The 21,907-nt window shown below is 48.3% G+C and overlaps 1 protein-coding gene across 1 annotated transcript in view; it reads right to left on the reverse strand.

The window, feature by feature from the left end:
• Positions 1-5,890, reverse strand: part of GLI2 (GLI family zinc finger 2) — a 259,097-nt gene extending 253,207 nt beyond the window's left edge. Inside the window, exon 1 of the mRNA XM_018061648.1 lies at positions 5,451-5,890. The gene's annotated coding sequence lies outside the window, so the exon portion shown is untranslated. The remainder of the gene's footprint in view (positions 1-5,450) is intronic.

Here is a 21,907-nt window from a genome sequence, read left to right on the forward strand (position 1 = left end):
GGCAGGTGGGAGGGACGCGGCGCCGCCGGCGCGCGAGCCGCTCGGGGCGCGGAGGGGTCCCCGTACTCGGGCACCGTCCCGGTGGCCTGGACACGCGGCTTCTCGGAGGCCTCGCAGCCAGCCCTCCGCGGGGCAGAAAATGGAGAGGGGCGGGGAGACGGAGGAGGGAGCGGAGGGGGAGCGAAATAAAAAGATGCCTAAGGAAGGAGGAGAGGGAGGGAAAGAAAAGACAGGAGCGAGGAGAGAAAGAAGACGTAGGGCGGGGAGAGGCGGGACAGAGAGAGCGAGAGTGAAGACTGGGGGAAAGGAAGATGGACAGGGAGGAGACAAAGCGGGCAGAGAAGAAGGGCAAAGCGGGTGTAGGGGAGACAGACAGACAGACGTGCAATCGAATCCGACCCCAGGCTACCCAGGAAGCCGCTACAAAGAGCTAAAGTTCACTCTGTTTCGTAGAGGGAAGCGGCTCCAAAGAACCCAGCCGAGTCAGCACAGCGTAATCACACCAGGGGCTTTGCTTAATTACAGGTCTGAAAGCCGGGGCTGGAGGAAGGGCCCTACTTAACTGTGTCCCGGGGAAGGCCCAGGCACTCGAGAGGTTTGCCGGGGTGGAGAACACAAATATCCCCACCCCTACCCCGTCCCCTAAGCCCTGGGAGCCCCGATCCCGGAGGAACCCGGATCCCGGAGGTCGAGGCTGAGGGCTGCAGCGGGCACAGAACCATCAGGATGGAGTGCAGACGGGAGTCCGGGCCTGAGACGGCGCTGGTCAGCAGGGAGGCCCCGCCTCGGCCCGGGGGCAAGGCCACCCCCTCCCCCGTCTCCCTCGCTCACTACCTCTCAAGAGGCCAGGGGCCCTCCGCCCAAGGGGGGAAATCAATCCCTTGCTAATGAATAAAAAGTCCCTTTTATTTCACTGCTGTGTTTGGTTCATTAAATTTTCCACAGATTTGCAGAGAAGAAAACATAATCAATAAACCTTGACAAAAAGTGAACGTGTGAAAAAGGCCGGAGAATGGAAAACTGAGATAAAAGTGATATCCGATCACAGATTTCAGGGCCAGATGACGAGCCGGGGCTGCCGCAGAATCTCAATGGACCATCACCCTTTTGCGGCTTTCCTTCCCTTTGCTGAAACTCTTCTTTCAAGACAATAGGAAATGCACTAAAACTTTTTTCTTATGCTAATGCCTGGAACCGGGCACTCACAGTTAAAACACATTGCCCGGCAACCTGTTTTTGGGGGGCTGTTTTTTTACGACACACATGCACACACACAAAACCACATGAACTTATTCACTTTAAACCAAAAATCTCAAAAACAGTTTATATGAACTCTTTGGTCACATCTTAAGTGAGTTATTTTCCCTCACACAGTATGATTTTTAAAAAGCTAGAAGCAGAACACAAGCCAACTATACTGAGGATGCTTTTGTTGATAAAGGAGATGAGGGAAATAAAATACTAAACACGCAGAAAGTCTGCTGTTATCACTAGGGTATTCCCCCAGGGGGTTAAACATAGTTTTGTAGTTTTAGGATATTTTGGTCACCCTCCAAATCTAGAAACAATGATCAAAAAAACATGGAAAGAAAAAAAAGAAAACAATGATCGATGATTTTTTTTAATCCTTTGCAGTCCACAGCAGACATTCAAATTCATTTTGGAATACGCAGTATTGAATCTGGTGGCAAGGATTTATTTAAAACCAACGAAGCTGTTGTTCTTTACCAAAGACATTGCCAAATGACAAGGCCGTCCCAGGACCCCTTCCCAAACCATCTTTTTAAACAAACCTGAGGCCACAATTAGAGAGCAGGCTCCCCTCCTGCCTTCTTTAGAAGCCAGTGAGCCTTGATCACCGAAACCGGGCCTATTCTGGTAGCTTGTACAATCACCTCTCTGGCCTCTCTGAATTTTCTGGAATCTAAGAGTACAGTTTTCCTCTTTGGTATTCTTCACATGTTTCAAGTGTACACGCCTCTGACACTTACTGAAAAGAAGAAAGCAGGGAGCTGCTACCCCGGGGAGGGGTTCCTTTTCAAAGGTTCCAGGGGGTACAGCTGCAGCCCTCCACGGCTAGGTCCACCTGGCCCGAGCACCATCCCTGAGCACCAGGAAACAGGGCTTGGCACAGGTAGAACCCCTCTGCATCCTAAAGAAGCAGGACAGGTGGCTCCACCTCCCTGGAGCTGGCCTAGGAGCCAGCGTCATGGGATAAAAGGAAATGCGGCTGAACACACTTTTCCCAGGAAAAGGCAGGCTGCCCTACCCCTTGAGTCCATAAAGCTATAGGGCTCGCCTTTTGCGCTTCCACAAGTCAGCTGGGTGTGTAGGGGTCACACAGTCTTTCAAAGTGCGCATGAAAACTGCCTGGTCCCAGTTAGAGGGACTTGCTGGCATCTGTAGGGTGAAGGTCCCTCTGCCTTCCTCTGGGTGGTCAAGAGAGGTCCTGCTGAAAGAAGGGTGTTTATTAGGCAAATATTCAATTTTGTCGGCCTGCCTGCTGAATCGCCAGGTTGGCTAATCCAGCCCTAAGGGCTGCACTGTGTACAGGGCACTTGTGGGAGTACACAAAGCATGAAGTATTTGTGTATCTTTCAGTCTGCAGTGCAAACAAGCCAGCTACAGTACACAGCCTCCAAGACCCCTGCAGCCGGGCAAGGAGTCATTGACAAGCAGCCCTGTAGCCCCCTCTTCCATGAGTGAACCAGAGCATCCCCGAGAACACACACCAGCCCTCCTTTCTAAGGCTGCCCAGCCAGAAGGGCCTCTCTAACCCCACACACCCTTCAAGATGGGCCAAACCAAAAAGTCCCCTCCAAGGCCACAGGCAGGGTCCGTGAGTTTGGAAGCAGCCTGGGATGCTCTGCTGAAGGGGTCTGAACCCTGTACAAATTCCCCTCCAAACCATTCCCATGGAGAATGAAAAAAAAAAAAAAAAGAAAACTCTCCCTAACAGTCAGGCCTGCCTTGGTTCTCAGTGAGCCCGGCCCTGATTTGGGAGTGCCTTCCTCCTTCCCATTGGCATTCTCAGCCCACTGACTTTGAAAACAAAACTGAGCTGACTACAGTCTCACTCAGATGCCAAGCCAAGGGAGAGTCGGGTCACCCGAGGCCTATTTCCTGGGTGACTGGGGGCCTCACCTCCGTTGGGAGTGCTTCCTGCCAGAGTTTAAATCCCCCTACCATCACTAACTAACCTCACGAAATTAGTGTATTTCTCCTAGCAGAGGGGAAATACAAACCATCCTAAATATCACAAACCAGAACTAATTTTTGAAACTGTTAGACAAGTGACAACTCTCTACGTGTCTGGGTTTGACTGGGACCTTAATCTGGGGGAGAACCCTCGGCCATCAGGGTAGAAGCAGCAGGCCTGAGAAAACGAAAGCAGGAAAGATGAAAGAAGAAAGAGGCACAAGAAGGGAAGAGGTGGGGTCCTGAAGGGATGTATCTGCAGTGCTCTGGATGTCTCCTGCCTCATATAGAATCAGTGACCCTGGCCAGACCAGAAGCTGGGGCGAGCCTGAAGGCCACCAGAACTCAAAGCAGCCAGGCACAGTTAGGGCGCCCGGCCCGGCTCTGGGGAGACCAGCCCAGGTAGCTGCACAATGAGTTTTTCTTCGGGGCAGAGGCAAGTGCAAAGCCGCTCTGAGGCCCCCACACAGGGAAGCCACCGAAGGAAGGAAACTCCCAGGCAAGGTAAGGAAGTGGGCGGGGAGGGGGCTTCTGGGTCAGGTGGTAGAACAAACAGATCTCCTCGGGAGACTGGTGACCAGCCCGCCTATTCCGTGGCTTTCCATCGCTGTATATTTTGGATTTCTGCGTTTATTTACTTTCCTTTTTGGCACCGAGCCCCCTGAGCACGCCAATACAATATTTGTTTAAACACTATTTTATGCCGCTTGCGAGGGAACCGTTTACTTTCAAATGCTCCAACATCCCCCTGAGCCTCGTCGGCAAACAGCATATGAGCGTTTTACAACTGCTCCCTTTATCTGGAGCTGTCGGGATTAAACCTTCACACGCCCGGCGAGGACGGCAGGGCGGGGGTCCCGGGACTCGGCCGCGGCCACCGGGCTGCAAAGTCCTCCCAGGAGCTCGAGCGCCGCGCGGGATGCCCTAGCGAGAAGACAGAACAGCGCAGTAAAAGACCCCCGCGGCCCAGCACCAGACTCCGGGGAAAGGTCGACTCTTCCCCGGCCGGGATCAATTCTGAAAGTCACACCAAAATGACACAAAAGAGAGGGGAGTGGAGGGAGGCACCCTGCGGGATATCCAAAGCCCGCGAGCGCCCCTGCGACAGGGCACCCGGGGTGAGGCGCTCCGGCTCCATCTCCAGATCCTCGCGTAGTGGAAGTCGGTTTCCTAGGAAGTGACAGCAATTACTGTCGGGCTGAAAAGGCGCCCAGTTGGGTGCACTTCCAGCGCCCCCTCCCCCGATACGGGGGGCGCGCTCACACACACACACACGCGCGCGCGCGCGCGCGCTCCCTTCTTCTTCCCCCTACCAGCGGCCCCCCTCCCCTGGCCCCGTCTGAGGAAAACGCTCCCCTTTCTAAACCCTTAATAGGATTGGCGCCCAACTCTCTCTGCGCCGCTCCCCATCCATCGCACACAGATCAAGTTGCAGTAGTGGATTTTTCAAATTCCTCAGCAAATATACTTGTTGAGAGATTGCCGGCGGCGCGGGGGTTGGGTGGGGGGGGGGGCGGTGGACGATGAGTGGGGGCGGGGAAGAAAGAGCGTGGCGGGGGGGCTCCGGAGGACAGGGCGAGAGATTACGTGAGGATCCCTCGGGGAAGTCAAGCGGATCTCAGAGCGGAGGGCAAGAAAGGAGGAGGAGGAGAGAAGCTAGGAGGGAGGCGGGAGGGAAAGCCTGACCGAGGGGGAGGGGGCGACAGAGCCCGAGGAGGGGAGGAAGGAGCGAGAAAGAAAGAAAGGCAGGGCTTGGGACGGGCAGCGCGGAGAAGTGCAGTTAGAAGTTCGCAGCGGCTGGCTGCAGTCCCTCCACCCCCGGCACACTCCCCGGAGACACACTCCCACAGCCCACCTCTGAAGCTCGCAGCATCCCAGCCTCCTCGCCCTACCCCCAACTCCCGAAAAAACAGCCCCGGGCTAGGGGGCGGTGGAGGCTGTGTGGAGGCAAGCTCGGTCGCGCTCCCCAAGAAGGCAGGCTCTTTCCCCCAGGTGGGAAGGAGGATGCAAAATCGACCCCTCGGTCCCAAGTTCCCATCCCTAGACTCCTCTTAGGTCCCAGGCTGGTTCAGTCAGAACCCGGACGCGGGCCGCCGCGCTAGCCCCCGGTGCCCGAATCCCCGTGCCATGGCCCGGGTACCCGGCCGAGGGACGCTCCAAGACGGCGCAGCATCCCAGTCGGCCCGAGTTCGGCCGAAGTAGGGGGCACTTCGCGACGAAAAGCAAGCAAAAGAAGGCCAAAGCAACTTTACCGAGGGAGACAAAAGTTTGCCTCTAGCACGCAGGTGGCCTCCGGGGCGCCGGGCGGTGGCTGCGGGCCCCCATCCCAACTTGGTTGGCGCGGCGATCCACCGCGGGCTGCCGTGTGCCCGGGCTCACTCCGGCCGGGGCGTAGCGGGCCAGGCAGGGGAGGGGACCAGAAGAGGGCGGGGGCCAGGCAGCCCCTACAGCCGACGAGCGGGCAGCTCCCCTAGGCTCCGGCGCGCAGGGCAGCCCGCGCTCCTTCCTCCGGATCCTCCCGCTCCTCCCGCTCCACCTCGTCTTCCTTCGCGTCCGCCGCCGCCGCCGCCGCTGCCTCCCGCTCCTCCTCGAAGACTCATTGATGGGAGTTTGAAAAAAAGTCCGCGGAGCCGTGCTGCCTCGGCTGGCGAGCTCCGGCACTCCCGCGCTCCAGCCCGCCGCGCGCCCGCACGGCGCAGCGCCCCCGCGCGCACGGCTGCGGCACACAGGGCGCCGCGCCCCCGCCCAAGCCGCGCGCCCCCGCCCGGAGGGGATCCCGGGGACCTGGAGAGGAGGGGCGGCCTAGGACCCTCCTCAGCGCCCTGGAGAGAAAGCACACCTACGAAGAAAGTTCCAGCAGAGAACGAAAGAGCGCGCCAGTCCCCAGCACTTTTTTTTAAGGCGCCGGGGTGGGTGGGGGGTCGCTAACTCAAGTCAGATGAGCTCCGGAGCCGAGGCGCAGGGACGGTTCTGTTTTCAATCTCTGAAATCCCCCGCCCTCCCCACCTCTCTCTTCCCCTCCGCCGGGAGATGCCCGGGTCGGCGTTCCCAGTGCGCCCGCTTCTCCGGGCGCCGGGGCGGAAGCGGGGGACTGGAGGGCTGGCGGGGAGGGAGGCAGGCTTGAGGGGGGGCTGGTTCTACGCCGACTCTCTGGCAGCCACCAGCGCGCGCAGGTGCCGGGGTCCGGCCTGTGCCCCCCGCCGCGGCTAGCACGAGTCGCCCTCTGGGCGCCTGCTGGTGAGAAGCGTAGCAGCCTTCTAGGTTTGGTGCCTGTGTGTTTGGTAGGAAGGGTTTTTGTTTGTTTTGTTTTGTTTTTAGAGACTCCACTCGAGCTGCCGCAACCAGATGGAAGTAATCAGAACCCAACAACAACAGAGGAAGAAGGAAGAAAAAAACCTCACTGAACTTTTGGACCAAAGTGTGTATGGGTGTGTGTGTGAAAGAACTTGCTTAAGCAAACTAGGTAACAAGCTTTGGGCCCTCAGGCCTCACCGCAGCCCAGAAAGAGCTGATTGGCTGGAAGAAGCAGGGGACAGCTGGCTGAAGTGCCCCCCAACCCATGGCCATCCTCCAGCCTCTAAAGCTGAGGGTCCTCCTCCAAAAAGGGGACCCTCGCTGGCACAAGTTTCTAAGTTTTCCTTCTAACGGTTGTGGACAACTTACTATGTGCTAGGTGACATGTTGTATTTCTTTTGAATTATATAACCTACAATGGTAACCCACTCCAGTATTCTTGCCTAGAGAATCCCAGGGATGGGGGAGCCTGGTGGGCTGCTGTCTATGGGGTCGCACAGAGTCGGACACGACTGAAGCGACTTAGCAGCAGCAGCAGCAGCAGCAGCAACCTACAAAACTCCAAGAAGTAGATTTTTCTTCTCCCCCATTTTACAGGTGAGAAGACTGAGGCTTTAAGTGAAGTAGTTGTCCCAGGTCAGAGCATTGAACTGCCATCCTCCATGAGTTCAGTAGTTTGTACCATTAGTTTAGCCAAGGGTGTTAAGAGCATCTCTCTCTCTTCAGCCCTTCTTGCTACAGTTGCATCTTATCTAGAATGTATGGGACTAAAGTCTCAGAGACCCAATTCTGCCCTCCTTTCACAAGCCTATGTTACTGATGTGACCTCCCTTTGTCAGTAGCTCTTTCCATGTGCCACTGACCTGACCAGCCCTTCTCTAACTTTATTTTCCACATTTTAACAGAAGAGAGAGCATTATGATCCCCGTTCCCTATTACCCACCTTCCTTTTAATTTCCTTACATTCATTTAGATGACAGGACAATTTCTTCTTGATCGAGGAAAAAATATATGCAGAACAATATCACAACAATCTGATGCTAATTTTGTTTTTCTCAAGTAGGCTCTCCGGATTGAAAGAAAAAAAAAAAAACCCTTTAGGGTTTTTAAAAAACAAATCTTGGATAAGTCAATGTATTTATCAAAGGAAAGAGAAGTTTGGAAGGGCTTTCTCTTTAAATATGATCAGATTCACCATTCCTCCATGCTATTTGTTTAAATTCCTGCTGAGCTTTCAGACACAGACTCTAAGGAGACAGAAAAAGTAAACTCTCCCTCCCTTCCTTGGCCATATTTTAATGACCCTATTCATATCTACCCCATGAAATGTGCAGAATCATTTCATGTTACTGGAATATTAGCAGCGTTGGGTGATTACTTCATTACAAGCTTGTCTCTGTTGGTTTCCTTGTGTTGTTCAGTTTGTGAAGAAGTTTAAACAAATCGACATTTTAGGATATTTCCTTTTTCTCTGTTTTTCTTCTCAGTCCCGCTCCAGTCCTGCTGGAATGCAGGCACTCTCATAACCTTTTCTGGCTTATTTTGGCAAGGAGGTGGCTGTTGAGATGAAGATGGAGTCTTTTCAGTTTGAGGAGAAGGTGTAAACATCACACCTTGATCTCTAGATGGTCAGGAGTCTGGGCACTGAAAAAATAAAAAGCAGTAGAAAGTGTGGAGTGGAGGCAAACTGGCAGAGCAGAGAAATGAACATTAGACACAAGGTTGTAGTCCAAGTCTAGTGCTAAATGTATGACCTTGGGTGAGTCCCAGTTTGTTTAGTCCGCATCTTTCTGTGTGCCCAGTACCATGCCAACTGACGTGACATCATAGTAAGTGGGACGAACGAGATCCTTCTCGTGGAGTTCATTGTTTCATGAATAAACAGTCAGGGGACTTCCCTGATGGTCCAGTGGCTAAGACTCGGCACTCCCAATGCAAGGAGCTCTGGTTCGATCCCTGGTCAGGGAACTAGATTTAACACGCCACAATTCAGAGTTCACATGCTACAACTGAAGATCCCATGTGCCACAACTAAGACCCAGAACTGTCAAATAAATAAATAACAAATACTTAAAAACACACATAGGCAAATGTAAAACTGCAAACTGCGTAAAGAAGAAATACAAAGTACACCAAAAGATCGCCGTAGGGGACCAAACCTAGCATGGGAGGCAGCAGTGGGGAACACAGAGAAGGCTTATCTGAGGAAGTGAGGTTGCACCGTCTGACAGGAAGAAGGAATGAAGGACTAAAAAAGTCGAAAATCGTGGGATGGCATTAAGTAGAAAAGCTCTGCACAGCAAAGGAAACAATCCACAGTGTGAAAAGGCAGTCTATGGAGTGGGAGAAAATACTTGCAAACCATATGCTGACAAGGAGTTCATTTCCAAAATAAATAAGGAACTCCTAAAACTCAATAGCAAAAACACAAATGACCCGATTAGAAAATGGGCAAAGGAGAACAGAAATTTCTCCGAAGAAGACCTACTGATGGCCAACAGATATATAAAAGGTGCTCAGCATCATTCATCCTGCGGAAATGCAAATCAAAACCACAAGGTGGGAATTTCAGTAATTAGGACTGTCCAGTAATTAGGACTCTGTGCTTTTACTGCCAAGGGTGCAAGTTCAATCCCTAGTTGAACTGAGAGCCTGCAAGCTCAGCAAAACAAACAAACACACCACAAGGCAATATTAGCTCACACTTGTTAGGGTGTCTGTCATCAAAAAACCAAAAGATATTAATCACAAGTATTGGTGAATTTGTAGGAAACACAGAATCCTTGTGCACTGTCAATGGGAATGTAAAATAAAATTGAAATGTACATAATAGTGTAGCAGTTATGGAAAATACCATGGAAGTCTCTCACAAAATTAAAAATAGAAATAAACCCAGCCATCACACTTTCAGTTATAGATCCAAAAATACTGTAGTTAGGACTTTGAAAAGATATCTGCACTCCTATGTTCCTCACAATGTTATTCACAATAATCAAAACATAAGAACAAGCCAAATATATGCCATTAGATTAATGCATAAAGAAAATGTGAAAGAAACGTACCATGGAATATTATCCTCAAAAAAGAAGATCCTACCATTTGCAGTCACAGAGATGAACCTGGGAGAAATTTTAAGTAAAATAGGTCAGTCACAGAAGGACAAACACTGCCTGATTCCTCTTATTTGAGGCATTTAAAATAATCAAAGGCATAGGTTAGTGGTAAAGATTCCTCCTGCCAATTCAGGAGACCCAGGTTGGGTCCCTGAGTAGGGAAAATCCTCTGGAGAAGGAAATGGCAACCCACTCCAGTATTCTTCTCTGGGAAATCCTATGGCAGTCCTGATTGGCTGCAGTCCATGGGGTTACAAAAGAGCTGGACATGACTTAGTGCCTAAACAACAACAACACAAAAAAAAAACAAAAGAAATAGTAGAATAGTTGTTACCAGGGATGAAGTTGGGAGGATAAGGAAGTATAGTTGTTGGATCAGTATAAAATTAGTTACATAAGAGAAGTAGATCTCAGAGATCTGCTGTATAAAACAGAATGCCCACACCATGCTTATCATTAGCAAGAGGAATTGTGTACTTAAAAATGTAAAGGGTATATCTCATAAATTTTAAAAAATTTTTATTGGCATTAAAGTGCTTTCCATTGTTGTTAGTTTCTGATATACAGCAAAATGAATCAGCTGTATGTATATGTATATCCCCTTTTTGTCACCACAGAGCATTAAGTAGAATATCCTGTGCTATACAGTACGTTCTCAGGAGCTACCTATGTTACACATGGTATCGATAGTATATATGTGTCGATCCCAATCTCCCAATTCATCCCACCCCCACTTTCCCAGTGGGTGTTCATCCATTTGCTCTCTGTTTATGTGTCTGTATTTCTGCTCAGATACGCTCATCTGCACTACTTTTCTAGATTCCGCATGTCTGTGTTAATTATTTTTCTTTCTGACTTCATGTCACTTTGTTTGAGTCTCTCGATCCTCCCACATCTCTGCAAATGTCACGAATGTTTCCTTTTGTGGCTGAGTAATACTCCGCTGTATATATGTGCCACGCCTTTATCCATGCTTCTGTTGATGGGACATTCAGTTTGCTCCCATGTCCTGACTATTGTAAATAGTGCTGCAATAAACATTGGTATGCATGTACCTTTTGGAATTACAGTTTTCTCTGGGTGTGTGCCCAGGAGTGGGATTGCTGGATCATATGGAAGCTCTGTTTTTAGTGCTTAAAGGAACATCCATAGTGGTCTCCACAGTGTTACATCAATTTTATTTTCCCACCAACGGTGTAAGAAAGTCTCATATTAAGTGTTCTTCAGTCAGTTCAGTTCAATCACTCAGTCGTGTCCAAATCTTTGCGATCCCACAGACTGCAGAACACCACTCTTCCCTGTCCTTCACCATCGCCTGGAGCTTGCTCAAACTCATGTTCATTAAATCAGTGATGCCATCCAACCATCTCATCCTATGTCATCCCCTTCTCCTCCTGCCTTTTATCTTTCCCAGCATCAGGGTCTTTTTCAACGAGTTGGCTCTTCTCATCAGGTGGCCAAAGTATTTGGAGCTTCAGCTTCAGCACCAGTCCTTCCAAAGAATATTCAGGGTTGATTTCCTTTAGGACTGACTGGTTTGATCTCCTTGCTGTCCAAGGGACTCTCAAGAGGCTTATCCAACACCACAATTCGAAAGCGTCAATTTTTCGGTAGTCAGCTTTCTTTATAGTCCAACTCTCACATCTGTACATGACTACTGGAAAAACCATCACTTTGACTACACAGACATCGTTTTGGCAAAGTAATCTCTGCTTTTTAAGACGCTCTCTATCTTTGTCATAGCTTTTCTTCCAAGGAGCAATTGTCTTTTTATTTCGTGGCTGCAGTTGCCATCCACAGTAATTTGGAATGATTTCTTAGGTGGTAAGTGTTCTTACCACATAGAAAAAAAAAGAGTCACCAGGAAACTTTGGGCGATGAAGGATACATTTGTTACCTGGGTTGTGGTGATAGCAACACAGCTGTATACCTAACAGAAGCATAAGAGATTAAGAAGAAGTAGCAAGAATACACAGAAGAACTGTACAAAAGAGGCCTTCATGACCTGGATAATCATGATGCTGTGGTCACTTACCGAGAGCCAGACATCCTGGAGTCTGAAGTCAAGCAGGCCTTAGGAAGAATTACTATGAACAAAGCTAATGGAAGTAATGGAATTCCAGCTGAGCTATTTAAAATCCTAAAAGATTTGAAATGCTCTGAAAGTGCTGCACTCAATATGCCAGCAAATTTGGAAAACTCAGCAGTGGCCACAGGACTGGAAAAGGTCAGTTTTCATTCCAGTCCCAAAAAAAAGCCATGCCAAAGAATGTTCAAACTATGCCATACAGTTTCACTTATTTCACATGCCAGCAAGGTAAAATTCTTCAAGCTAGACATCAACAGTATGTGAACTGAGAACTTCCAGATATATAAGCTGAATTTTTAAAAAGGCAGAGGAATCAGAGATCAAATTGCCAATATCCATGGGATCATAGAAAAAGCAAGCGAATTAAAAAAGAAAAAGACTACTTTGGCTTCATTGATTATGTTCAAGCCTTTGACTATGTGGATCACAACAAACTGCAGAACCAGACCACCTTACCTGTCTAAGAAGCAACAGTTAGAACCGGACATGGAACAACAGATTGGTTCAAAATAGGGAAAGGAGTGCAACAAGGCTGTATATTGTCACCTTGCTTATTTAACTCTTATGCAGAGTACATCTTGCAAAATGCAGGGATGGATGAATCACAAGCTGGTTTCAAGATTGCCAGAGAAATATTAACAACCTCAGATATGTAGATGATACCACGTTAATGGCAGAAAGTGAAGAGGAACTAAAGAGCCTTTTGATGAAGGTGAAAGAGTAGAGTGAAAAGCTGGCTTAAAACTCAATGTTGAACAAACAAAAGTCATGGCATCCAGTCCCATCACTTCATGGCCAATGGAAGGGGAAAAGTGGAAACAGTGACAAATTTTATTTTCTTGGGCTCCAAAATCACTGTGGACAGGGACTGCAGCCATGAAGTTAAAGATGCTTGCTCCTTGGAAGGAAAGCTGTGACAAACCTAGACAGTGTGTTAAAAATCAAATACATCATTTTGCCAACAAAGGTCCATTTTTGGACAGCAAGGAGATTAAACTAATCAATCCTAAAGGAGGTCAACCCTGAATATTCATTGGAAGGATTGATGCTGAAGTTGAAGCTCCAGTACTTTGGCCACCTGATGTGAAGAGCTGACTCATTGGAAAAGACCCTAATGCTGGGAAGGATTGAAGGCAGGAAGAGAAGGGGACAACAGAGAGTCAGATGGTTGGATGGCATCACCGATTCAATGGACCTGAGTTTGAGCAAACTGGGAGATAGTGAAAGACAGGGAAGCCTGGCGTGCTGCAGTCCGTGGGGTTACAGAGTCGGACGTGACTGAGCAACTGAACAACAAATGAGCTCTCCAGTAGTCATGTATGGATGTGAGAGCTGGGCCATACAGAGGGCTGAGGGCCGAAAAATTAATGCTTTTGAATTGTGCCAGAGAAGATTCTTGAGAGTCCCTTGGACTGCAAGGAGATCAAACCAGTCAATCCTAAAGGAAACCAACCCTGAATGTTCACTGGAAGGACTGATTCGGAAACTGAAGTTCCAGTATTTCGGCTACATGAAGCGCAGAGCAGACTCATTGAAAAGACCTTGATGCTGGGAAAGATTGAAAGCGAAAGGAGAAAGGAGTGGCAAAGGATAAGGTGGTTGGATGGCATAACCAATTCAATGGACATGAATTTGAGTAAACTCTGGGAGACAGCGGAGGACAGAGGAGCTTGGCCTGCTGTAGTCAGTAGGGTTGCAAAGACTCGGACATGACTTAGTGACTCCACAACAACAGCGGAATACCTTAATGAGGCACAATTTCTTACACCAATCCTACCTCAGTAAAGCTGGGGGAATTGAAAGAAGTGAGGGAAGGTCCGTGAGCAAAGGGAACAGGGTGGGGGTGTGCTTTTCCAGCTTTCCCTTTTTCTTTCTGTAAAAAGAGCCTGGTGACAAGAAAATCTAGCCCCAAGAGAGATGTGGCCCATGTTCATCATACAGTGTTCCAGTCTCTAGGGTCGTATAGCAAATTGCCCCCAAATTCAATGGCGTGAAACAGCCATTTATTATGTTCTAGGGGCAGGAGAAGGGGACGACCGAGGATGAGATGGCTGGATGGCATCACTGACTTGATGGACGTGAGTCTGAGTGAACTCCGGGAGTTGGTGATGGACAGGGAGACCTGGCGTGCTGCAATTCATGGGGTCACAAAGAGTCGGACACAACTGAGTGACTGAACTGAACTGAATTGAAAGTTCTGTGGGTCAGGGTTTTGGACAGGGCGTGGTAGGGATGGTTTGTCTTCCCTCCACAGTGTGGGGGCCTCAGCTGGAAGATTCCAAGGCTGGCGCTGGTATCATCAGAAGACATGGTCACTCACACGCCTGCTGTTTGTTCATGCTGGCTGCTGGCTGGGGGGCCTTGGTTCCTTTTGGTCTGGACCTCTCCATGTGGCCTCATTACAGAGATTAGCTTGGGCTTCCTCACAGCATGGTAGTAGCTGGGTTCACAGGGTGAGCATCACAAGAGATATCCAGGTGGAAACCCTGTCGCTTTTTGGGAAACTTTGGAAGTCACCCTGCATCCCTTGGCTGCATGTTATTCACTGAGACACAGGTTCTGCCTAGGTTCAAAGAAAGGGAAACTTGACTCAGCTTCTCTGTGGGGAGTGGCAGGATTCTGAAGAGTGTATATGTGTGTGTGTGTTATTTGTCATATATATATCTATATATACACTTAAATATGTATATATATATTGGAGAAGGAAATGGTAACCCACTCCAGTGTTCTTGCCTAGAGAATCCTAGGGATGGGAGAGCCTGGTGGGCTGCCGTGCGTACTAAGTCACTTCAGTCAGGTCTGACTCTTTGCGACCATATGGACTGTAGCCCACCAGGCTCCTTTGTCCATGGGATTCTCCAGGCAAGAATACTGGAGTGGGTTGCCATTTCTTTTTCCGGGGGATCAAACCCAAGTCTGTTATGCCTCCTGCATTGGCAAGCAAGTTCTTTACCACAAGCACCAGCTGGGAAGCCCATGTGTATGTATGTGTGTGTATATATATATATATATATATATACATACACACACACACATACATATATATATGTATACATATATTTTGAATCACTTTGCTGTATACCTGAAACTAACACAGCACTGTAAATCAACTATACTTGAATTAAAAAAAAATCAGATCAACATTTGCTTAGGGGTGGAGGAATTGGCAAGAAGGAATGGATAACAAAGAAACATAAAGAAACTTATGGGTGATCACTAGACTCATTTTGACTGTTGGATGTATACAAAAATTAAAATTTTTATATGTGAAAAAAATTATGAAAGACTCCTAATTAAAATGTGATGAAATTTTTATAAGATACTGAACTGATCCAGCCCATAGTATATTGAATTTAACTGAAATTAGTTGCTTCTCTAAGGAGTTACTGAGAAGCATTGGATAGTGTGGGAGATAGCTCAGTTTCCAAGGCATCCGCCTCCTGGGGTTCCATCCATTCCACTGTATTCAGCAGAAAGATAACGTAGAGCTGGCTTGCGGGCTTCAATAAAAGAACATTTACTCTCAAATCTTCCCAAATGCATGCACATCATTTCTCTCCTTTGATTCCTCCTCCGATATCCATTATTTTTTTTCAATGTTTCAAGTTATCTTTTTAAACGTTCGGTGTCAGGGTTTTATTTTGCACCCAGCTTACTTGGGGAGCCTCCTTTGCCAGAAGTCAGCAAGGGAGAGGCAAACTCTCACTGCCTCTGAATCAACCCAAGGAGAGCGATGGCTTAGGGGCCACCCAGGGTCAGGCCATGTGGTGGAGGTTGTCAGCAAAGCGGAAGCAGGAAACTGGTGTGGGAAGATGGGTGTTGTTCCACAGCTGAGGCCAGCCCACAGGGTGTATTAGACAGCAAGGTGTGGGGACTTCCCTGATGTGGTTAAGAATCGTCTTTCCAATGCAGAGGATGTGGGTTCAATCCCTGGTTTAGAAACTAAGATCCCACATGCTATGGGACAACTAAGCGCGTGTGCCCCAACCACTGAGTTCACACGCTGCTAGAGAGAAGCCTATGACGAAAGAACTCACCTGCCACAGCCAAGACCCCTCGCGCCACCACCGAATCTGTGCGCAGGGGCTAAGTCGTGTCTGTCTCTTTGTGACCCCATAGACTGTAGCCCACCAGGTTCCTCTGTCCATGGGATTTTCCAGGCAAGAATACTGGAGTGCATTGCCATTTCCTTCTCCAGGGGACCTTCCTGACCCAGAGACAACCTACATCTCCTGCACTGCAGGCAGATTTTTTACCACTGAGCCATTGGGGAAACCAAAACTCAACTGTACTTCAGTGTTTTTAAAAAGTCTCTATAACTGAAGCAATCTGGTGCTGATGAGTGGCTGAAAAGATAGGCCAATGGGATGGAATACAAAATCCAGACAGAGACCCAGTTGTGTACAGAAATTTCGATTTTGATAAAGTTGGCATCAGGGATGGGTGGGTGAAACAAGTGTTTACCCATAAATTGTACTAGGAAAACTGAAAATTAAAACTAGACAAGGGACTGTTTCTCACTTATTAGATTGGCAAAGACCCAAAGTTTGACATCAAAATCTGTCAGTGAGGCTGTAGAGAAACAGACACTCTTACACATTGCCAGTGGAAATGCGAAACGGACAACCCTGATGGAGGGAAATTTGCAATATCTAGCAAAATCACACATGCATTTACCCCTTTGACAAACACATCTCATTGCCAGGTATCTGTCTCAGACACAGTATAAACAGGCACATCATCCAGTGGTTAAGATTCCACCTTCCAAGGCAGGGGATGCAGATTCAACCCCTGGTCAGGAAACTAAGATTCTGCATGCTGCAGGGAAACTAAGTCTGTGCACCACAACTAAAGAAGCCCTTGTGCTCTCGAGCCCATGCTCTGCAACAAGAGAAGCCACTTCAATGAAAAGCCCTTGTGCCAGAACTAGAGAGTGGCCCCTGCTCGCCACAACTGGAGAAGACCAGTGTGCAGCCATGAAGAGCCAGTGCAGCCAAAATAAATAAAATAAAAGTATATGCAGAAAACTATTAACAGCAGCACTAGTCATGATATCAAAGAATTGGAAATTATCCAAATATCTCCATGTGAAGACAGATTGACTGAAAAAATTGTGTATATATATATACATATATATATATAAAGTTTCTCTTTTTAGGAGCATTGTAGCTGATAAACAAGGAAGGAATGACAAAATCAAAATATCACCGTTTCATGTTGCTGTTGTTCAGTAGCTTAGCTGTGTCCAACTCTGCAATCCCATGGACTGCAGCACACCAGGCCTCCCTCCTTCACCATCTCTCGGAGCTCGCTCAAACTCATGTCCATCGAGTCAGTGATGCCATCCAACCATCTCATCCTTTGTAACCCCCTTCTCCTCATGCCTTCAATCTTTCCCAGCATCAGGGTCTTTTCCAATGAGTCAGTTCTTCGCATCAGGTCGCCAAAGTACTGGAGTTCCAGCTTCAGCATCTGGTGGCCCAGTGGTTAAGATTCTCCACTTCCACTGCAGGGGTAAAGGTTCAATCCCTAGCCAGGGAACTAAGACCCCACATGCCACACAGCTCAGCCAAAAATTAAATTAAAAATTAAAAAAACACAACTCGTGTTATTTTAAGCACAGTTTGTAACAATTTGTCATGGCAGTGGTAGAAACAAACACAGGCATGGACAGAGTATGGGCTGGGGCTGAGACATGGTAGCCAGACCTACCATCGAATGTCCATGTGCTCTTGGACCCCTTCCACACAACATGGGGTGATCTCTTAGCCCTTCCTGCTCTGATGCTCTTTTTAACACAAGTACCTAACTGGCCTGAATTTTGTAGATAGAGGAGTTTTTCCCCTGCTGCAAAGCACAGGGTCCCTTGGAGGTTCTTCAAAAGTTGTCAAACTACCATATGACCCAGCAATTCCATCTCTGGGCATAAATCTTAAGGAAATGAAAACATTATGTGGACAAGATTTGTGTACCCTCTTATTCACAGCAACATTATCTACAATAGTTAAAACATGGCAAAAACCATCAACAGATGAATGGATAAAGATGTGGGATACACACACACACACATATACACAATGGGATATCACTCAGCCATAAAGCAGAATAAAATAAAGTCACTTGCAGTTACGTGGATGGACCTAGAAATAATCGTACTAAATGAAGTAAATCCGACAGAGAAAGACAAGCACCATATGATATCACTTCTGTGTGGAATCTAAAATAAAAGGACACAAATGAACTTATTTACAAAACAGACTCACAGACTTCAAAAAACAAACTTATGGTACCAAAGGGGAAAAGTTGGGGGTGGGATAAACTGGACGTTTGGGATTGATATATATACACTACTATATTTAAAATAGATAGCCTTCAGTTCAGTCGCTCAGTCATGTCCGACTCTTGGCAACCCCATGAATTGCAGCACACCAGGCCTCCCTGTCCATCACCAACTCCCAGAGTTCACCCAAACTCATGTCCATCGAGTCGGTGATGCCATCCAGCCATCTCATCCTCTGTCGTTCCCTTCTCCTCCTGCCCTCAATCCCTCCCAGCATCAGGGTCTTTTCCAATGAGTCAGCTCTTCACATGAGGTGGCCAAAGTATTGGAGTTTCAGCTTTAGATAACCTACAAGGACCTATTATATAGCACAGGGAACTCTACTTGATATTCTGCAGTAACTTAAGTGGGAAAAGAATCTGAAAAAAATATACATATATATGTATACATGTGTGTATAACTGAATCTCTTTGCTATACCTTTGAAACTAACACAACATTGTAAATCAACTATACTGCAATATAAAATAAAAATTAAAGAAAAGGTCATGGAAATAACCTAAGTGTCTATCAATTGATGAATAAATAATGAAAATGTGATAGATGTACATAATGGATTATTATTCAGCCACCAGAAGGAAATTCTACCATAAATTCTAGACAACATGGATAGATCTTGAGGACATTATGCTTAGTGAAACAAGTCATAGAAAGACAGACAACACATGATCTCACTTTTATGTGAAATCTTAAAAGACTGAACTAGAAACAGAAAACAGATTGGTGGCTGCCAGAGGTGGGAATTGGGGATTGGGTGAAATGGATGGTCAAAAGGTAAAAACTTCCACTTATAAGTCCTGGAGAAGTAATGTACAGCATAGTGATTACAGTTAACAAGACTGTATCTTATATTTGAAAGTTGCTAAGAGAGTAGATCTTAAAAGCTCTCATCACAAGAAAACCAATTCTACAGCTATGTGAGGTGATGAATGCTAACTAAACTTATTGTGATAATCAGATTTCCAGTATCTACATGCATCAAATTGTTACACTGTATACCTGAAGCTGATACAGTGTTGTAAGTCAATTATACCTCAATAAGCTGGAGAAAGTGAAGAGGCTCTTGATGAAAAAGCCTCTTGATGAAAGTGAAAGAGGAGAGTGAAAAGGTTGGCTTAAAGCTCAACATTGAGAAAACAAAGACCATGGTATCCGGTCCCATCATTTCATGGGAAATAGATGGGGAAACAATGGAAACAGTGTCAGACTTTATTTTTGGGGGCTCCTAAATCACTGCAGATGGTGACTGCAGCCATGAAATTAAAAGACGCTTACTCCTTGGAAGAAAAGTTATGATCAACCTAAATAGCATATTCAAAAGCAGAGACATTACTTTGCCGACTAAGGTCCGTCTAGTCAAGGCTATGGTTTTTCCTGTGGTCATGTATGGATGTGAGAGTTGGACTGTGAAGAAGGCTGAGCACCGAAGAATTGATGCTTTTGAACTGTGGTGTTGGAGAAAACTCTTGAGAGTCCCTTGGACTACAAGGAGATCCAACCAGTCCATTCTGAAGGAGATCAGCCCTGGGATTTCTTTGGAAGGAATGATGCTAAAGCTGAAACTCCAGTCCTTTGGCCACCTCATGCAAAGAGTTGACTCATTGGAAAAGACTCTGATGCTGGGAGGGATTGGGGGCCAGGAGGAGACGGGGACGACAGAGGATGAGATGGCTGGATGGCATCACTGACTCAATGGACGTGAGTCTGAGTGAACTCCGGGAGTTGGTGATGGACAGGGAGGCCTGGCGTGCTGCGATTCATGGGGTTGCAAAGAATCAGACATGACTGAGCGACTGAACTGAACTGAACTGAAGCTGGAGAAAATAAAGTACAAAATAAAATAAAAGATTTTATAAAGCCACAGACCCCTGGCCTCTTATCAGATGGCTGTTAGGGTGGCGGTGGGTGAGGGGACACCCGAGGGGCCAGACCAGTGATGCTGGCGAGCTCTGACTGCATGTGCCTGGCTGTGCTTTCGTTTCCCACAGCTGCGTTCCAGCCTGTGCTCGTGGACACTTTGCTGGCTGCCCTGGGCATGGGGCGGGGAACAATTAGAAGCTGGGGAGGCTGGGTTTCCAATGGGCAAGCAGAACCCCCCAAAGAGGCCTGCTGCCAGCCTCTCTGCCTCCTCTCAGGACCCTCCCAGGGCCCTTCCTGGGCACCTAGTGAGTGGGGGCCTGGCATGGGGGTGGCTCTCTGCTGGGCACTGTGGGGCCTCCCTGGCCCGGACGCTGCCGCCCTGCTCTGCTCTGCACGCCAGAGCTGGCGGCCCCCACCCTCGTGCTTTGATCTGGTGGCAGACAGGCCCCGGGGTGCTCCCTGTCTGTTCCTGTCGCTGGGGCTGAGCCAAGGTGGAATGTGGGAGGCCTGTGTGCTTTGGGGCTCCCCACCCTGCCTGAGCTGCACAGCCCATCCTAAGGTGGCCCTGTCCCAGAAACCCAGAGCCACACTCGGCCCAGTTCATCTGGGCCTCAGTTTCCACATCTGTCACACAGAGACAGTAAATAACACTTTCCTATGAGTTGTTCTGATGATAAAATCAGAAATTTTCTAACGAGCTCTTAATATGCCAGGGCCTGTTCAATAGATCTTAAGTGTTTGTTTATTAACTATAGCCTCATACACCATGATGGAGTCGGTGTGAGGCTTGTAGCAGTTCACTTCTGCCTGTGGGCCCCTGTTTCCACGTCTAGAATGAAGGAGTTGGATGGGATCGTCTCTGCTGTGGTGCCTGCTTCCCCGCCCTGCTCCTGGTCCAGCGGGCAGGCATCCAGCACAGGCTGAGGCTCGGACGAAGCTTGGAGGAGACAGCAGCACCTGGGGGCCTGGCTCCTGGTCCCCTGCCTACTGCCTGGGGAACCTCATGTAAAAGACGGGACTGGCAGAAGGTGAGACCCTCCCGTGCCTGCCCCTGCCTGTCTTCCCAAAGCATGCTACAGATGCACCCAGATGGTGTGTCTGGGGGGAGAGATGCTGGCTGTGCTAATATGTAGAAAGAACAAGGCTTGGTGAGTCAGAGTCAGCCTTCACTCCAGCCCCCTTCGCCCTACCCCCATTGTCTCTAAAATCCCAGCTTTCCAGGGGCTGGGCTCCACCAACCTGTCATGAACCATAAGGCTCCCCCTGGGTGTAGTTTTCCTCCAAAATTTGGCCATAGTAGACGGTGGTGTATCAGACCTCAGGGAAGATGCTGAGGGCCAAGGAGACCCATCATTTCTGGGTCCTGTGTGATGATCCAGATGCCAAAGTTGTGTTCATAGACTTGGTGACCAGGAAGGCTTTGGGAGTCGGGGCAGGGGCTTGGTGACATGTCAGCACATCCCATCACCCTTCCCATTTTGGGCACTACCCGCTCAGCCCTAGGTCTAGCTACCAGCACCCCTGTCTTTTGGCTTGTGAGGGGAGGTTCTGTCTGGACACTGGGGGCCACTCTCTGTGCACAGCAGGAAACCCCCAGGAACTGTGTCCCTTGAGAGCAGCCTCTGTCATGGGTAAGTGGGAGCTGGGGAACAAGCCGCTCAGCATCCACCCCACCAGGGGGTCCCCACTGTCTCCCAAGTCCCTGTGGGATAACCAGCTGCCCAGGGTTGAAAACTGCTGGATGGTAAGCTCTTTATCAGCTTCCTTCCTTCCTGTTTCTCTTCTCCACCTCTGTTATAAGCTGACTTGCATCTCTCCCCACCAAAACTCATACGTTAAAGTCCTAACCCTCAGTCCCCCAGAATGGGACCTTATTTGGAATAGGGTTGCTGCAGATGTAGTTAGTTAAGATGAGGTCATTTGGATGGCCCCTAACCCAATATGACTATGTCTTTATTGGTGTTCAGTCACTCAGTTGTGTCCGACTCTTTGTAGTCCCAGAGACTGCAGCACA

This window comes from Capra hircus, chromosome 2 (genome assembly GCF_001704415.2).
Source record: "Capra hircus breed San Clemente chromosome 2, ASM170441v1, whole genome shotgun sequence".
Taxonomy (NCBI): Eukaryota; Metazoa; Chordata; class Mammalia; order Artiodactyla; family Bovidae; genus Capra; species Capra hircus.